Below are 16484 nucleotides of genomic sequence, written 5' to 3' on the forward strand. Positions count from 1 at the left end.
ACGTTTAAAACTTATTACACCTTCTAGTGCATCTTGGATGCTATTGAGCTCACCCCCTGAACTTGGCATCAGGAAATGTTGGAAGGACTTCAACATCGTGCACTGTATCAGCACCATCAAGGACTCTCTGGATGAGGTCAACGCCTCCACCATCATTGCTTGCTGGCACAATCTATGGCCACAGGCAGTAAATGATTCAGAGGCTTTCCCAACACCATGGAAGATTGCCAGATTCAATTCAATTGCTGGATTGGCATGGTAGATGGGAGGCGGCTTCAACGATATGCATCCTGAGAAATTGGAGGAGATCATAACCTCGTATGGGGAGGAGCTGACTGAGGAGGATTTTGGAGGCCATAATTAAGGCTTCCGAGGAGGAGGAGGTCAGTGAAGAGGGAAGAGGTGGTGAGGCCCAACCTGACCAAGTTCCTCGCTGATGTTCTGCAGGATATGAAGTCAGTCGCTGACAGGTTGCAAGATGCCGACCCAATGATGGAGCGGTACCTCCGGTTCAAGAGGGGGTTGGAGGATGTTCTGCTGCCATACAAAGAGGTGCACAGAATCCTGCAGCACTCAACGAAACAGCTCACAATCGCCCTTTTTCTGCGCTCTGGCCCCTCCACCTCAATACCTTCTGCGCTATCGCCTGCATTTCCTTCGATGCACGACTCATCAGCACCCTCACCTGTGTCCTCTTCAGAGGAGTTCATTGAGTTTACTCGATTCTAAATAATCGTCATCATTCATCGTCATCATAATCAAACGTTACATCATACTGTACTCTACCGTATCTTCAATAACAATTGGAAAGAGTACCTGCTGTTGTGGTTCTTTCATTTGCAAGCATTTTAAATAAAACTAATCATGTGTATTCGTGTTCGTAGAATTAAAAAAAATTCCCTTATGAATCTCAAACCCCTGGGAACCTATCCCACTTTTTCCCGTTGAAATAATGCGTTTTTTTGCTTGGGCAAAACTCAAGAATACCAATTCATCATTAAATATCAATTCCTTGTGTTTCACAAGATAGAACTGTGCTAATTATTCTGTGGGAAGGAGACCCGTTGTGGTTTTTGAACCAATTTAATATCCATTTTTCTGTATATCCACCACAATATATTGGCTCCACATATTCTCTAATTCTCCCAGTTCTTGCTCTGTCATTTCCCTAAAATTGTGCAGCATTTGAAGTTTTCTCGGAGTACATTATATCGAAGGAATTGTACAAACAGGGATCTTTTGTAAAGGGGTTTTTTTTAAGTTGTTTAAAATTTTTCTCTTTTCGTTCAAATGCTTCTTCACTGGTTAGTTTTTGTCTGCATTTTTTTCTTTGTGTTCCTGTTGCTTTCAACCTTTGAAACTAACTCCTGTTTGTTTGTTTTTTACTTTGCTCTTTATTGTGCAATCTTTTTCTGTATTTATTTATTGAAAAATATTATTTAAAACCTCATCTTGTTTCACAACAATGTATTTATATTTTCTTTTCACATGACCTATGATGACCCTTTTTCGATTTATTTTAACGTGACCCTTTCAATGACTGTTGTATTTGGATATTATCAAACCCGCGCATTGCCGTCATCTGTCCATTTCCGGATTCGCTGCAGGTTCATAATTGTCATCAAAATCTAAACTATTTGTAGAATTTCATCAAAAGCCACATCACTGTTCATATCGGTAAATATTATTCCATCGTGTTTGGGAAAATTGGAAAAATTTGAAAAACAATATAGCCTATTTTACTCCCAGGGGTCCCAGGAATACCCACCCAAAATAACGTTGCGATCGGTTCAGCCGTTTTTGTGGTACCTTTGAATGGACAGACGGACATTTGGTGAATTATAGTAAGAAGATGCTGCAGACATGCATGCACACGTACGCCACCGATCGCCTCACCCTACTTTTAGTTTCATGAGCGCAGGGTAATTACACTTTCGAATTACCCATTGTAATTACCCTTTTAAACCCTGTAGAATTACTCTTTATAACCCTTTATAATTACACTTTAGAACCACTGAGAATTAAACACAGTGGGTTAGAAAGGTTCGTCTTTATTTTTGATGGACGGATGGAAGGAAGGACATCGGCAAATATTGAAACAGTTTCACAGCTTGAAAGGAACACTGAAATATATGTGATATGAATGAAAGATATGTGAACATCCCATCCATCATCCATCTTCCCTTTCTCAATCCCTGCTGCTCTTCGCCGATCTCCATCTCCACACTCTTCCTTATCCTCCCGTTCAGAATCCTCTTCAGTACAGTTTTAATGATTTGACTAAGGAGTGTAATGCCTCTGTACTTCCCCGGATCTTGAACATCACCCTTCCTCTTCCATATCTGCACAATTAGGCCTGCCCTCCAATCCTCCAGAATTGAACCCTCTCTCTCATACATACATTCATCAGCCTCCTCGTCCAACTGACTCCAACTTTTCCCGCAGCATCTGTCATCTCTGTACACATCTCGTCAATGCCTGACTCTCTTCCCTTCTTCATCCTCTTTACTGCTGTCCTTACCTCCTCCTCCATGATCTCCACTACCTCCACTTCCCCTCTACATAACACGGAAGCTCCAGCTCACCATTGCTTCCTCCTCAGTTGATCAGCTCCTTCAAATATCCTTCCCATACATTCACCACTGCCCCCCTCTCTCTCACTAACCTCCCGGCATCATTCTTAATCACCACCCACCCCCAATTCATGTCCTTATTATCCTCATCCCTGTCACGAGCCAATTTATAGATTATCTCCTTCCCACCATTCTCTTCGAACTTGTTGTACACCTCCTCTTCCACATCTCTTCCTGCTGCTTTCTTCTTTTTCCCGTACATGTGCAGCAATCCTGCATTCAGTTGACCACGATATCCTCAATCTTCTATGTCCGATTCCAAATCTTCCTTTCAATGAGAAATCTAGAAAAGCTAACAAAATTTTCTTTTTAATATACAGTGCCTTCAGAAAGTATTCGCAACCCTTGGCTTCTTCACAATTTGTTGCGTTACATCCTGAATGGAAAATGGTTTAAATTGAGATTTTGCCTATGATCTACACATAATACCCCATAAAGTCAAAGTGGAATGTATTTTTTGGAATCTTTTTTTTTTACAAATTAATTTAAAATGAAAATCGGAAATGTCAATAAGCCTCTTTGCTATGACACTCGATTTGAGCTCAGGTGCATACACTGTTATTTGATCATCCTTGAGATGTCTCTACAACTTGATTGGAGTCCACCTGTGGCCAATTCAATTGATTGAGCATGATATGGAAAGAAACACACCTTTCCACATAAGGTCCTACCTACAGCTGGCAGTACATCTCCGAGTAGGATCTCTGCCATGAATTCCAAGGAACTGTCCGTAAAACTCTGAGATATATTTGTGAGGGGGGACATAGATCTGGGGAAGGGTATAAAACAATTTATAGAGTGTTGAAAGTTCCCAAGAGTACAGTGACCTCCATCATTAGGAAATGGAAAGAATATGGAACTACTGATGCTTTTCCTTGAGCTAACCGTCCAACGAAACTGAGCAACTGGGCGAGAATGACCTTGGTCAGGGGATGACCAAGAACCCAATGACCATTCTGACAGTACTAGAGTTCCTTGGCTGAGATGGGAGAATCTGCCAGAAGAACAACAGTCTCTGCAGCACTTCACAAATTTAAGCTACATGGGAGTGTGGCCAGACAGAAGGCACTCCTGAGGAAAAGGCACATGACAGCACACCTAGAGTCCTGGAGTTTGCAATAAGGGGCATGAAAGACTTAGAATGAAATAAATGAATGATCGTTTTAAGGCCATTTTCCCCGCTAGAGCGGGGGTTAGCCTTGCGGGCCCCATGACAATCATGGTTCCCTGTTTGAGGCAATGTTTTTTTTTTATGGCCGGATGCCCTTCCTGACGCCAACCCTTGGTCGCCTCTTGCGATGCACAGGGATATGGTGTACCTATTCTAAATCGGGGTACACACCGTGATCATTCATCCCAGCAAGCTGGTACCCAATTTGCCGACCTCGGAAGGATGACAGGCTCAGTCAACCCCCCTGGCGTTAATTCAGCGATCGACCGGGATTCGAACCCAGGATCCTAGGTATCCCAAGCCGGCACCCTAACCGCTAAGCTAACACCAGGCATGAAAGACTTAGAGCATGAGGCAAAATAATCTTTGGTCTGATGAGATGAAAACTGAACTCTTAGGCCTGAATGCAAAGTGCTACGTCTTGCGGGAAATGAGCACAGCTCATCACTCGTCTAAAACCATCCCTACCATGAAGCATGGTGGTGGCAACATCATTCTATGGAGATGCTTTTTTGCAGTAGGGGCTGGGAGACTTGTTAGGATACAGGAAACAATAAATGGAGCCAAATAAAGGCAAATCCTTGAGGAGAACCTGCTTCAGAGTGCAAAAGACATAAGACTTCGAAGATTTATGTTCCAACAGGACAATGTCCCCAAGCATACAGCCAAAGCAACACTGGAATGGCTTCAGAAGAAGAGCATGAAAGTCCTTGAGTGACCCAGCCAAAGACCAGACTTAAATCCCATTGAGAATCCGTGGAAAGACTTGAAGATTACTGTTCACCGACGCTCCTCATCCAACTTGACAGAGCTTGAGCAAGAAGGTGATAGTAGATTGAGCCAGGTGACATTTGGAGGGTTTGAGCTTTAATCCTGCACATCAAAATCTGTCAAAGATGTCTTTAAGATGGTCCAGGTGTTGCTCGAAACCCGCACTGTACACATTAACATCGTCTAAATAGATTAGACAGATGCTCCAGTAAAGTCCACGCAAGACTAACTTCATTGGGTGCTGAAAGCTTGGTGGTGCGTTACAAATTCCCATTGGCATCACACTAAACTGGCACAATCCCGATCCTGTCGAGAAGGTGGTTTTCTCCCTGTCGGCTGGATCGAGGGGAATTTGCACGAAGAAGTACCCAGAAGTAAGATCTGGTGCTGAAGATTTGTGCACCAGAGTGCTTATCCAGGGTATCATCAACCCGTGGTAGTGGATGAGAGCCTTTGATGGTGTGGAAGAAAATGAATTGCGAACGTAATTTGTGTAATCGAGTGGATTTCCTGGAGCCTCGACCTGTTGTTGCAAACACTTAAGTTTTAATTGTTTAATTGCATGCTTAATTAATGCATATATTAATCAGCGTTAAGTGTATTCTATTTTATTTGTCTGATAGCTTTTGGACAAGTTTGAAATCTGTGCAACTGATGAACTCTCGCAGAGCTGGCTCATTGCAAACCCCTGAGGCAATGAGCCTGCTCGTCTAAGATTGACTTATCGGCGCATCGACCAGTTTGAAGTTCTTTAATTAAATATTCATAGGATTTCATGTTACCTTTGAAAAGGATTTAAATCTTTAATATATATGTTAACGTTTTAAAAACTATAGAAGAAACATTTAATTGTTAGTAAGTCTGTAACTTGTAACCCTCTGAACTGAATCTTGTAACTATAACTTGTAACCCTCTGAATCTGAACTCTTGTACTCCTCTTTTCTCCAGGCGGGAGATTGGGACAAAAACAGATGTCCTCCGTTACGCTAGCATATTGTTATCTTAAAGAAGCAGCGGGCTTTGTTTATATTGCAAAACAACGAGAATCTCTATTTGACTTTACACTCCTGGCCGAAAAAGATACGGAGATAACGACCTGGAGGAGGCTGCAGCGCCATGAATGAATCCAATGATGGTGAGATCACGAATGACTGTTAAGCTTTCTTTGATGCTGAAATGTTATCTTTCCTTCGGCCCCAAATCTATTTTTCCTCCTCCCCTCTGACCCTCTCCTGACCTCTCATGCTTTTCATCTTTTTTTTTTTTGTATACAGGATCGAGGCTCGTGAAAGAGCTAACATTTATCACACAAAAAATCAAACAGACACACAAAGCATATAATAAGGGTAACGGTAGACAATATGGGGAGAGAAGGGGAAGCACACAAACACAACATTTGAGAGCAGGGACATCGGGAGATCTGTGGGAGGGAGGGGGCTTGGGGGAGGAGGCGTGGGAAGTGGGGGGGGGGGGGGAGCGGTGGGAGAAGTATAAAACAACCTCAATCTACAACCATAAATAGCCGTGTAAAAGCAAAGTTGTCGAGATTCTCATTTATAGTTTGCCTGTATTGAAAGTTGAGTACTGAGAATCCTGCTTGGAGATTTTAGTCTGTTCTTGTATGTGTCACTTTGAAGTGTGTGTTTCTTAAAACTTGTTTTCTGTGATTTGTAATACCCTTTGTAAAAGTGAATTGAGATCTCCCACGTTTCATTGAAAATCAGTCGATTGTCTTCTAAACAAGTTTGTACATTAATTTTTAAGTCTGTCTATCATTCAAGGCTAAATTAATTAGTTCCACATCAATGGTAACCACGTTGAGTCTCCTGTAATCCACACAGGAGCGATATGATCGGTCCTTCTTCTGAACGAGAACCACAGGAGAAAACCATGGGCTGTGCCATGGTTAAATTTAATTAAAATTACGAAATCCATGGATTATCAGACTTGACTATGTGGGGCCATATTGAGGGGTCATTTTAGAGAATGCCGTTTCGATGGAGGCAGGCACGCTGCGTGGGATGAGCCCTCCCCCTGTTGACCATGTGGCTTTTTAAAAGTAAATGTAATAATCTTATAATCATTAAGCACATGACCATAGTCGTGTGAATGTGTGCTAAATATATCAGAGAATTCCATCAGGAAGCTCTCAAGTTATGACTTTTCTTGAAAGGTCAGACATGTGCTGTCAATGTTCACCAAAGGCTTTGACCTTTTAGGAGCAGAGGCGGTGGCATCCACAATTTCAAATTCCTCGTGCTGGCGACCTGTGATGGAATGTAACTAGCCAAGGTTATGGCCTTTGGGAAGAGGCACAGGTTGTGTGGATGGATTGACCACCCGCCCTGCTGCTAAGCCATTCCGCACTGTGGTTAGTGTTCTGGCCACAGCCCGAACCGTAGCCTCACTTTTACCTGGTTCAAGGAGGCCCACAACTCCTTAACAGGAGTGTGCATTGCACTGTAATCCAGCCAGGCTATCACCGTCATCTCAGACAAGGGTGGTACAGTCACAAGAGAGAAAATAACCGTATTGCTCTGCAAGGGAATGTGGTGTTGGGGCTGTAACATAGACAATTTGTTGTTATAGAATGGCAAGTGTCCATGGACCAGATCAATGGGGACGTGGTGTTGTGTGAGGAAATCCCAGCCAATAATGACAGGATAATTAGCAGTGCAGACAACATGGAATACATGCCTCAATGTGTGGCTTTCCATGCGCAGCTGCACCGTGACAGAGCCTACATGTCAAGAAGATGGCGCGTTACAGATGTGGAAGTCCTTGGTCCCCCCCCCAGGGATGATAATTTGACCAGACTCAGACAGTTACAGGAGAATTTATTAAAGGGAGGGGTACATGCACTGTACATGGGAAAGCTGCTGCGTAAGCGAGTAACGGACCAGCTTCTCAAATTTGAACACAGCACGCCAGGGTTTATATACTGTATAGAAAATAATGAAAGGAGACTTTAAAGATAAGAGGAAAAGCATGACAATTGGGGGCTGTTCTGTAAGGGAAAAGCTATCTTCTCGTCCACGCAGCTTTGCCCAAGGTCGGAGCCTGAAAATTTCAACAACAGGCTATGTTATTAGAAGGCGAGGTGTCGGTTCGGCCGAGCTCTGTTCAGTTCCCAGAATGCTAAGGGTTGCCTGGTAACAGAGCCAAATGTATGAAATCCTCGACAACTCCCCATGTGTTAATTTAAAACATCTTCATGAAGATATTTTATTTACACCCTTGCTACCACACGGGATTTCATAAAAGTATTTGCTCACTATCTGTGATTTATCTTAGACTTCATAAGGTGGATGAAGTTCCTTGCTCAAGGGAAAACTGTGGTTGGTGTGGATGAGGTCCCTCCCCATGAAGTTGGGGAGATAAATCCCAGACAGTAGTCAAGTACCTTTATGATCCCCCTTCTCCTTAAAGGCTTTAGAGACCGAGAGAGAAGAAAGAAAGCATTTCCATTGAAGTTCAATCTTTGTTGCACTAAACACACTTGCAGGCCATGTGAATCATGTGAATCTCTCGTTGGTTGTTATCTCCATTTGCGGTCATCATTTCATTTGTTGTCATCTCTTCTTTTGGGATTCCTCATTGTTGAGAAAAAATGGGACGAAGAAGCAATTGCCTCACTGCACACAGGACACTTGTCGGGCTTCTCTCCTGTGTGTATTATTTGATGCCTCCTTAAATGTGATGATTGAATAAAGGCTTTCGGACACAAAGAACACTTGAACGGCTTCTCTCCTGTGTGTATTCTTGAATGATCCCTTAAATGTGATGATTGAATAAAGGCTTTAGGACACACAGAACACTTGTGTGGCTTCTCTCTTGTGTGCGTTCTTCGATGAATGTATAAATCTGATGATCGAATGAAGGTTTTAGGACACACTGAACACTTGTAAGGCCTCTCTCCTGTATGTGTTATTTGATGATTTTTAAAACTTGATAAATAAAGAAAGGCTTTTGGACACAAAGAACACTTGTAAGGCTTCTCTTCCACATGCATTCCTTGATGCTTCCACAAATACGATGATAGAGTAAAGGCTTTAGGACACACAGAACATTTATAAGGCTTCTCACTTGCATGTATTCTTTGATGGTTCCTTAAAAACGATGAGTGAATGAAGGCTTTAAGACACACAGAACACTTAAACGGCTTTTCACCTGCGTGTGTCCTTTGATGAATCTGCAAATTTGATGAGCGAGTAAACTCCATCCTGCAAGTAGAACACTTGAACGGCTTTTCACAGGTGTGTTCTTTGATGAACGTACAAATTTGATGATCGAGTAAACTCCTTGCTGCAAGTAAAACACTTGAACGGCTTCTCGCCCGTGTGGATTGTTTGATGTCGTTTTAAAGATGACAGCGTGGAAAATGATTCGTCACACAAAGAACACTTGTGTGGCTTCCGACTTACTTGGATATTCTTGAGGGTATCTGTGAAACATTTACAAGACACGCTGCTAAATGTTTCAGTTTCTTCATTGACTGTCTGTGTCATGTGACGATGGAAAACTTGTGCGTTGAACAACTGGGAACAGTTGGAACAAGAATCCAGTTTCATTTGTTTCTCTGTAAAGACAAGTCACAAAAAGCAATAATTCACACCAACTTGTCCAAATTTCCCCCAAGTTAACTGGAACATTGTCTTTAGTGAAACATTTCTCCTGGAGGGAGAGGATCAGGTTTGGTTAAAAAATAAAATAAAAATTTTTTTGTAACTGGCCAAATGAATCGAACGGATACTGAGCACACACAAACTACCTCAGCAATTTTTTTTCCAGCGTTCTGAACAGTGTATGACAATCAGAGGTTTGTCCGACCAATATTAGCTTGTCTGTGCTTTCCATACCTATTGACATTCTTCGATCAAATTCCATTGAATCCATGAATTGCTCTTCCCCATCCAACAGTCCCTCATACTTCAGATAAGCAGGCAGCATCCCTCTCTTCCTCTTCGTGAAATCGTGAAATTCGTGAAATGAAATCCTCTTCCCTCTCTTCAGACCTTGAGAAAAATCTGACTTGGAATACGTCTTTCAATCCAGACAAATGTCCCACTCTCCAAAAGGAACCTGTGGCAAACCCTCCCATCTAATTTTGTTAACAATCCTCTTTAAACTCTTCGGTCTTATTATCAGCCATGATCTTTCCTCCAAAGCCTCCAAACCCTGTTGCTAACTGGGCACCCTCCGTTGTATGAAGTCCTGTCTCCTATCCACTTACAAGGCCTTCATCTGCAGCTTGATGGAATACTGCCCTCCCTCCCCTATGGACTGGCTGTCCTGCCTCACACCTTATTCAACTTGGTACCATGGAAACAAAGGCCTTAAGATAATTATTGCATTCTCCCATGCTGAAGCTGAGTCTATGGGTCTATCACTTTGCCATCACAGACATGTCGGAGGACTCTCTGTATTATACGGCCTACTTTCTGGTCTTCTTCCCCTTCCCCCACCCAGGCTTCCGCAGGACACACGAGGTCCACTATTAACCACCTTCTGGTGAAACTCCCAAATTTCAGAATTACTGCTCACCTGCACTCTCGTGCTCATCTTCTTTTTCCCACCTGTGGAATCAACTTCCACATTCCTTTCAATGTCATTATTCTGTCCAGCTCTTCAAGACAGCTGTTCACCACAAACTCAGATCATCCACCATCCAAAACATGATCTTTTCTACCTCCATTAACCCCTCCACCCCCAAGCCCACCTTCTTCCAAATTTTCAGTTTTTCCTTCCCGAGAATCTGCTTCTGTGTCCATATTGACAACCCCGTGAATCCACCCCGACCCCTCTTTCCTCCCCACTGGCCTTTTATTCAAGCCGCCCTCTAGTTTATCCTGAAACCTGCCATTGGTGTTTCTCCTCTCATTCTGCTCTTCTTTTTGTTCTGTTGCCTCCTGATACATTCAGTGTTCTCGGTCTTCCACGAGTCTGGACTTTGTATACAAAACAAACAAACAACCAGATCGCATCTGAAAATGCAAAGCCCGTCCACGTCTGTTTATATTCAGACGTCTTTTTATTCTTCCGTATGCTCAAAATAATGAAAACTGGTTAAAAAGAAAAATGGAGTTGATGATTTTATACACCCTTGATCTTTGACCTTTTGATCTAAAAAAAACAAAAAACAACAATCAACTTCTAGGTGAACCAATTCAGTGACGATATACAAATTCTTCAAATTTCAGGTCAATTGGATTTTTTTTTTTTTTTTTTTTTTTTTTTTGTATACAAGATCGAGGCTCGTGAAAGAGCGAACATTAATCACACAGAAAGACAAACAGACACATAAAACAAATAACATCGGGAGCGGTAGACAAGATGGGGAGAGAGGGGGAAGGACACAAACACAACATTTGAGAGCAGGGACCGAGAGACATGGAGACATCGAGAGATCTGTGGGAGGGAGAGGGCTTTGGGGGGGAGGCATGTGAAGGGGGGGAGGCATGTGAAGGGGGGGGGGGTGGGAGAGGTATAAACATATGGACACTGCCAGGATTTCCAGGAAATAAGTTGGAATTTCAAACAAGGTGGATCTGGGGTGAATTAGTGGGGGTAGAAAAGATCAAGGTTATGGATGGGGGAAGATAAGAGATGGTGGTGAACAGCTGTTTTAAAGACCTGGAGGGAGGAGAGGGATTGAAGGGAGTGTGGGAGTTTGTTCCACAGGCGGGAGAAAAGAGGAATGAAAGAGTGAAGGTGAGCAGAGAGCCGAGATTTCGGCAGTTTAACCATCAGAGGGTTGCTGGCAGATCTTGTGCGACCTGTAGGAATATTTGGGGGACAGAGCACAGAGAGAGCTGGGGGAGCAAGGCCGGAGAGGAGTCGGTAGAAGACAGAAAGACCACCTACCTGCCTGCGGTGAGTGAGTGAAAGGCCCTCAGAGATAGCTTCATCGCGGGAGATTCCAATGATTTTGAAAGCTTTGGATTCAACAGTGTGAAGCCGAGCTAGGTGTGAGGCAGGAGCACCAGCCCATAGGGGAGAACAGTATTCCATTGAGCTGCGGATGAAAGCCTTGTAAGTGGTGAGGAGCTCAGGTGTGCCGAGGAAGGACTTCGCACGACGGAGGATGCCCAGTCGGCGACTGGCTTTGGAGGCCAGCTTGGAAATGTGGCCTCCAAAGCTTTGGTGATGAAAATTGATGAGTTTATGTGACGCTGACCTTTGACCAAATAATAAATTTTTCTTCTCCATATTCTCATAATAAAGCTTTGGTGAAATTTGTGACAAAACTCAAATGGTACACTTAAATTTCAGGTCAATCGGATGAAAATTGATGATTTTATGTGACGCTGACCTTTGACTGAGAAAATTATTAATGTGCTTTCTCCCTATTATCATAGTAAGGCTTTGGTGAAAATTTGATGACAATCGCTCAAATGGTAAAAAGTTATGCCCTGGACAGACAGGCCACACAAACACACACACACACACACACACACACACACACACACACACACACACACACACACACACACACACACACACACACACACACACACACACACACACACACACACACACACACACACACACACACACACACACACACACACACACACACACACACACACACAGTGTGTGATTGCCAAACACCGGCTCTGGACCCACGAAGTAACCTCATCAATGAACAAGGACATGGATACACCCTAACAACCAATAGACTAACATCCAAAGAAATAGGAACAGTAACACATCTACTACATGTACATGGATGATTTAAAGCTCTTGTCGTCAAATGACAAAAAATTGACAGAACTAAAACTAGTAGAGTTTTCTGAGGACATGGTGGGAGAAAAATTAAATAATTAAGACTTAATTATTGTTTCTTAATGAAAAGAGAATTTAATACCATATATAGGCTTATTGGTCATGTAATTTGCAATGCATACATGGATAATGTCAAATACCATACATGGATAATGTCAAAGATGCACTATTGGACTTGTTTGTGTAAAACTGAATGATGCATAAAGAGAAATGCAGAAGTTGGAATTCCTAGTTGAGGTGTTCTGTCCGCTGAGCAGAGACCACACCCTTGAACATGCTGAGTCTGTGGTTTTAACTGCCAGGGCTCGGGTGTGCTTTGGCCTGCTTGAATGTAACTTCTCTATTTTGATTTATCTATAAGAAACCGTTTTACAACTTGTATTTTGGTGCAGTTCATGGTTCGAGTACTGTGTATTGCTCCCCGCTTGCAAACGCGGAATAAATGTTATATGAATTGATTCAACCATCTTTGTGATTGGTCTGACTTGATTGGGGTTCGAGTTTTTTTCCATCACAACAATCAAATGGAATTTTTTTTTTTTTTTTTTTTTGTATACTGAATCGAGGCTCGTGAAAGAGCTAACATTTACTTCACAAACAAATCAACCAGACAAACAAAATATATAAAAAGAGGGAGCGGAAGACAAGATGGGGAGAAAAGGGGAAGCACACAAACACAACATCCGAGAGCAGGGAGATGTGTGGAAGGGAGAGGGCCCGGGGGGAGGAGGCATGGGAAGGGGGGGGGGGAGGGGGAAGTATAAAGCACAAGGACACCAAGGACTTCCAGGACAGAAGTTGGTATTTCAAAAAGTGGAATTGGGGTGAAATTAGCGGGGGTAGAAAAGATCAAGGTTTTGGATGGGGGAAGATAAGAGATGGTGGTGAACAGCTGTTTTAAAGACTTGGAGGGTGGAGTGGGATTGAAGAGAGTGAGGGAGTTTGTTCCAGAGGCGGGAGAAAAGAGGAATGAAGGAGTGAAGGTGAGCAGAGAGTCTTGATTTTGGCAGTTTAACCAAAAGAGGGTTGCAGGCGGATCTTGTGCGACCTGTAGGAATATTTGCGGGACAGAGCCCAGAGAGAGCTGGGGGGGCAAGGCCAGAGAGGAGTCGGTAGAAGACGGAAAGACCACCAACCTGCCTGCGGTGAGTGAGTGAGAGGCCCTTGGAGTTAGCTTCATCGTGGGAGATTCCAATGATTCTGAATGCTTTGGTTTCAACAGCGCGAAGGCGAGCTAGGTGTGAGGCAGGAGCACCAGCCCAGAGGGGAGAGCAGTATTCCATTGAGCTGCGGATGAAAGCCTTGTATGTGGTGAGGAGCCTTGTATGTGGTGTCAACTCCAAATGGAATTTGGACTGGACAAGTGCGCCAAGTGCACATTTCTACAAGGTAAACCAACAAAAACAGACAACAATACAGCAGTTAGAAAACGAAGCATCATACAAATACCTCGGAGCAGAAGGGAGCCACCAAATATGTCACAAACAAATGTGCAAAACAATCACCAAGGAATACCTACGTAGAACGAAGCTGAACCTGACAACATACCTCTCCCCAAGAAACAAAATCAAAGCCATAAACCAGCTCGCAGTACCAGTGTTCCAATATAGCTGCAGAATAATAACCTGGCCCAAATTAGACATCAACAAGTTAGACATCAAAACAAGAAAACTCCTCACCATCCACAAAATGTTTTACAAAAACCAGTGCATCCCGAGAATGTACCTGTCGAGACGAGAGGGAGGAAGCGGCCTGATGGAACTCAACTATTTGCACAGAGTGACGAGTGCAGGACTAGCTGAGTATGTCAAATGTTCAACAGACTATCGGATGCAATTTGTAAACAAACATGAACATAACAAACTTGAAAAAGTATCCCTAACTCACCTTGCAAAGAATTTCCAAAAACAGGGGCGAATAGAAGATGCCACACAGGAAAATGAAACAGCAAAAAATACAGCCCCAACAATTGCAAAAAAGGACAAAATAAATATATAAAAATAAATATCAAAAAATATACACCAACAACTGGGAGAATGACAAAAGAGCAGGAAAATACTAAAAATAATTGGACAGAATGGGGATGGACAAAGAAGTCTCATTGAAATGGTGAAGAAGAGTCAGCTCAACTGGGATGGAGAACGAATCATTATAAATGCCCAAGATCAAGGGCACTACACCAATGGATTTAAAAACATGGCGGGACTGAGCCAGATGGACAAGAGTAGATTCCGCAAGACAGAAACAAAGTACTAGCCACCTGCTCTCGGGATGCAAAAAACTATTATTAGAAGCTAGTATGAGGTGAAAATTAGAAGTAAAAAAAAAAAATAATAACTTCATGATTTTATTCTTGGAAATCTCCACGCATGTGGCTTGCGGACTTCCTCTCTGGTCCTAGTCAGCGTGTGGCCCTGAATGGGTTTCTCTCATCTCCCCTTCCTGTTCAGGCTGGAGTTCCCCAAGGCAGTGTTCTGGGCCCTGTGCTTTTTCTGGTCTTAATCAATGATCTCTCCGACTCTCTGGAAAACCCTCTCCATCTCTTTGCTGATGACTCCACTCTCTGCCTCTCCATACCTCATCCCTCAGATCAGCAATCTGCAGCCTCCTCACTCTTTGCAGACGTGGACAAAATCACAGACTGGTCAAACAAGTGGAACATATCTTTCAATCCTGACAAATCTCACTCTCTCACTTTGTCTCTCCGAAAAGACCGTCTGGAAAACCCCCCCATCTACTTTCTCAACAATCCTCTCCAATACGTTCTGTCGCTCAAGCTTTTGGGTCTCATTATCTGCCATGATCTTTCCTGGGAAAACCACATTTCCAAGCTGGCCTCCAAAGCCAGTCGCCGACTGGGCATCCTCCATCATGCAAAGTCCTTCCTTGGCACACCTGAGCTCCTCACCACATACAAGGCTTTCATCCACAGCTCAATGAAATACTGTTCTCCCCTCTGGGCTGGTGCTCCTGCCTCACACCTAGCTCGTCTTCACGCTGTTGAAACCAAAGATTTGAGAATCATTGGAATCTCCAGCGATGAAGCTAACTCCGAGGGCCTTTCACTCACTCACTCACCGCAGGCAGGTAGGTGGTCTTTCTGTATTCTCCCGACTCCTATCCGGCCTAGCTCCACCAGCCCTATCTGTGCTTTGTCCCCCAAATATTCCTACAGGTCGCACAAGATCTGCCAGCAACTCTCTTCTTGTGAAATTGCCAAAATCAAGACTCTCTGCTCACCTTCACTCTTTCATTCCTCTTTAATCCCACCTCTGGAACAAACTCCCTCACTCTCTTCAATTCCACTCCTCCCTCCAGGTCTTTAAAACAGCTGTTCACCACCATCTCTTGTCTTCCCCCATCCAAAACCTTGATCTCTTCTACCCCCGTTAATTACAAATTCTGAAAGTTCTAGCAGTGTCCATGTGTTTTATACCCCTCCCACCCCACCCACCCCCCTCCCCCCCACCCCCGCCTTCCCATACCTCCTCCCCGCAAGCCCTCTCCCTCCCACAGATCTTCCGATGTCCCTGCGCTCTGCTGGTGTTCTTGTGTGCTTCCCTCTCTCTCCCCATCTTGTCTCCCGCTACCTTTGTTGTATGTTTTGCGTGCCGTTTTTTTTTTTGTGATCGATGCCAGATCTGACAGCAACCCTCTACTGCTAAAACTGCCAAAATCAAGACTCTCTGCTAACCTTCACTCAATTCATTCCTCTTTTGTTCACTTTAAAACAGCTGTTCACCACCATCTCTTATCTTCCCCCATCCAAATCCTTGATCTTTTCCACCCCCATTAATTCACCCCAGATCCACTTTTTTGAAATACCGACTTCTTTCCTGGAAGTCCTAGCAGTGTCCATGTGTTTTATACCTCTCCCACCGCCCCCCACCCCCTTTCCCCATGCCTCCTCCCCCATAGCCCTCTCCCTCCCACAGATCTCCCGATGTCCCTGTTCTCTACTGTTGTACTTGTGTGCTTCCCTCTCTCTCCCCATCTTGTCTCCCGCTACCTTTATCATATGTTTTATGTCAGTTTTTTTTTTTTGTGATTAATGTTAGCTCTTACACGAGCCTCGATCTTGTATACAAAAAAAATAAAAAATAGTTTTTGGCAAAATAGTGAGG

At 43.5% G+C, this 16484-nt stretch overlaps 1 protein-coding gene across 2 annotated transcripts in view; it reads right to left on the bottom strand.

Moving 5' to 3' along the window:
• Positions 1-16484, bottom strand: part of LOC137428111 (uncharacterized) — a 218517-nt gene that overhangs the window by 34861 nt on the left and 167172 nt on the right. Inside the window, exons 6-7 of one of the 2 annotated variants that reach the window (XR_013623482.1) lie at positions 8627-9154; positions 7396-8541 (exon numbers count right to left, since the gene is read on the bottom strand). The exons of the other annotated variant lie outside the window; for it this stretch is intronic. The gene's annotated coding sequence lies outside the window, so the exon portion shown is untranslated. Of the gene's footprint in view, positions 1-7395; positions 8542-8626; positions 9155-16484 lie in introns of those variants that run through there. 2 annotated transcript variants of the gene reach the window in all.

This window comes from Myxine glutinosa, chromosome 5 (genome assembly GCF_964187855.1).
Source record: "Myxine glutinosa chromosome 5, kmMyxGlut1.1, whole genome shotgun sequence".
In the NCBI taxonomy this organism is placed as follows: Eukaryota; Metazoa; Chordata; class Myxini; order Myxiniformes; family Myxinidae; genus Myxine; species Myxine glutinosa.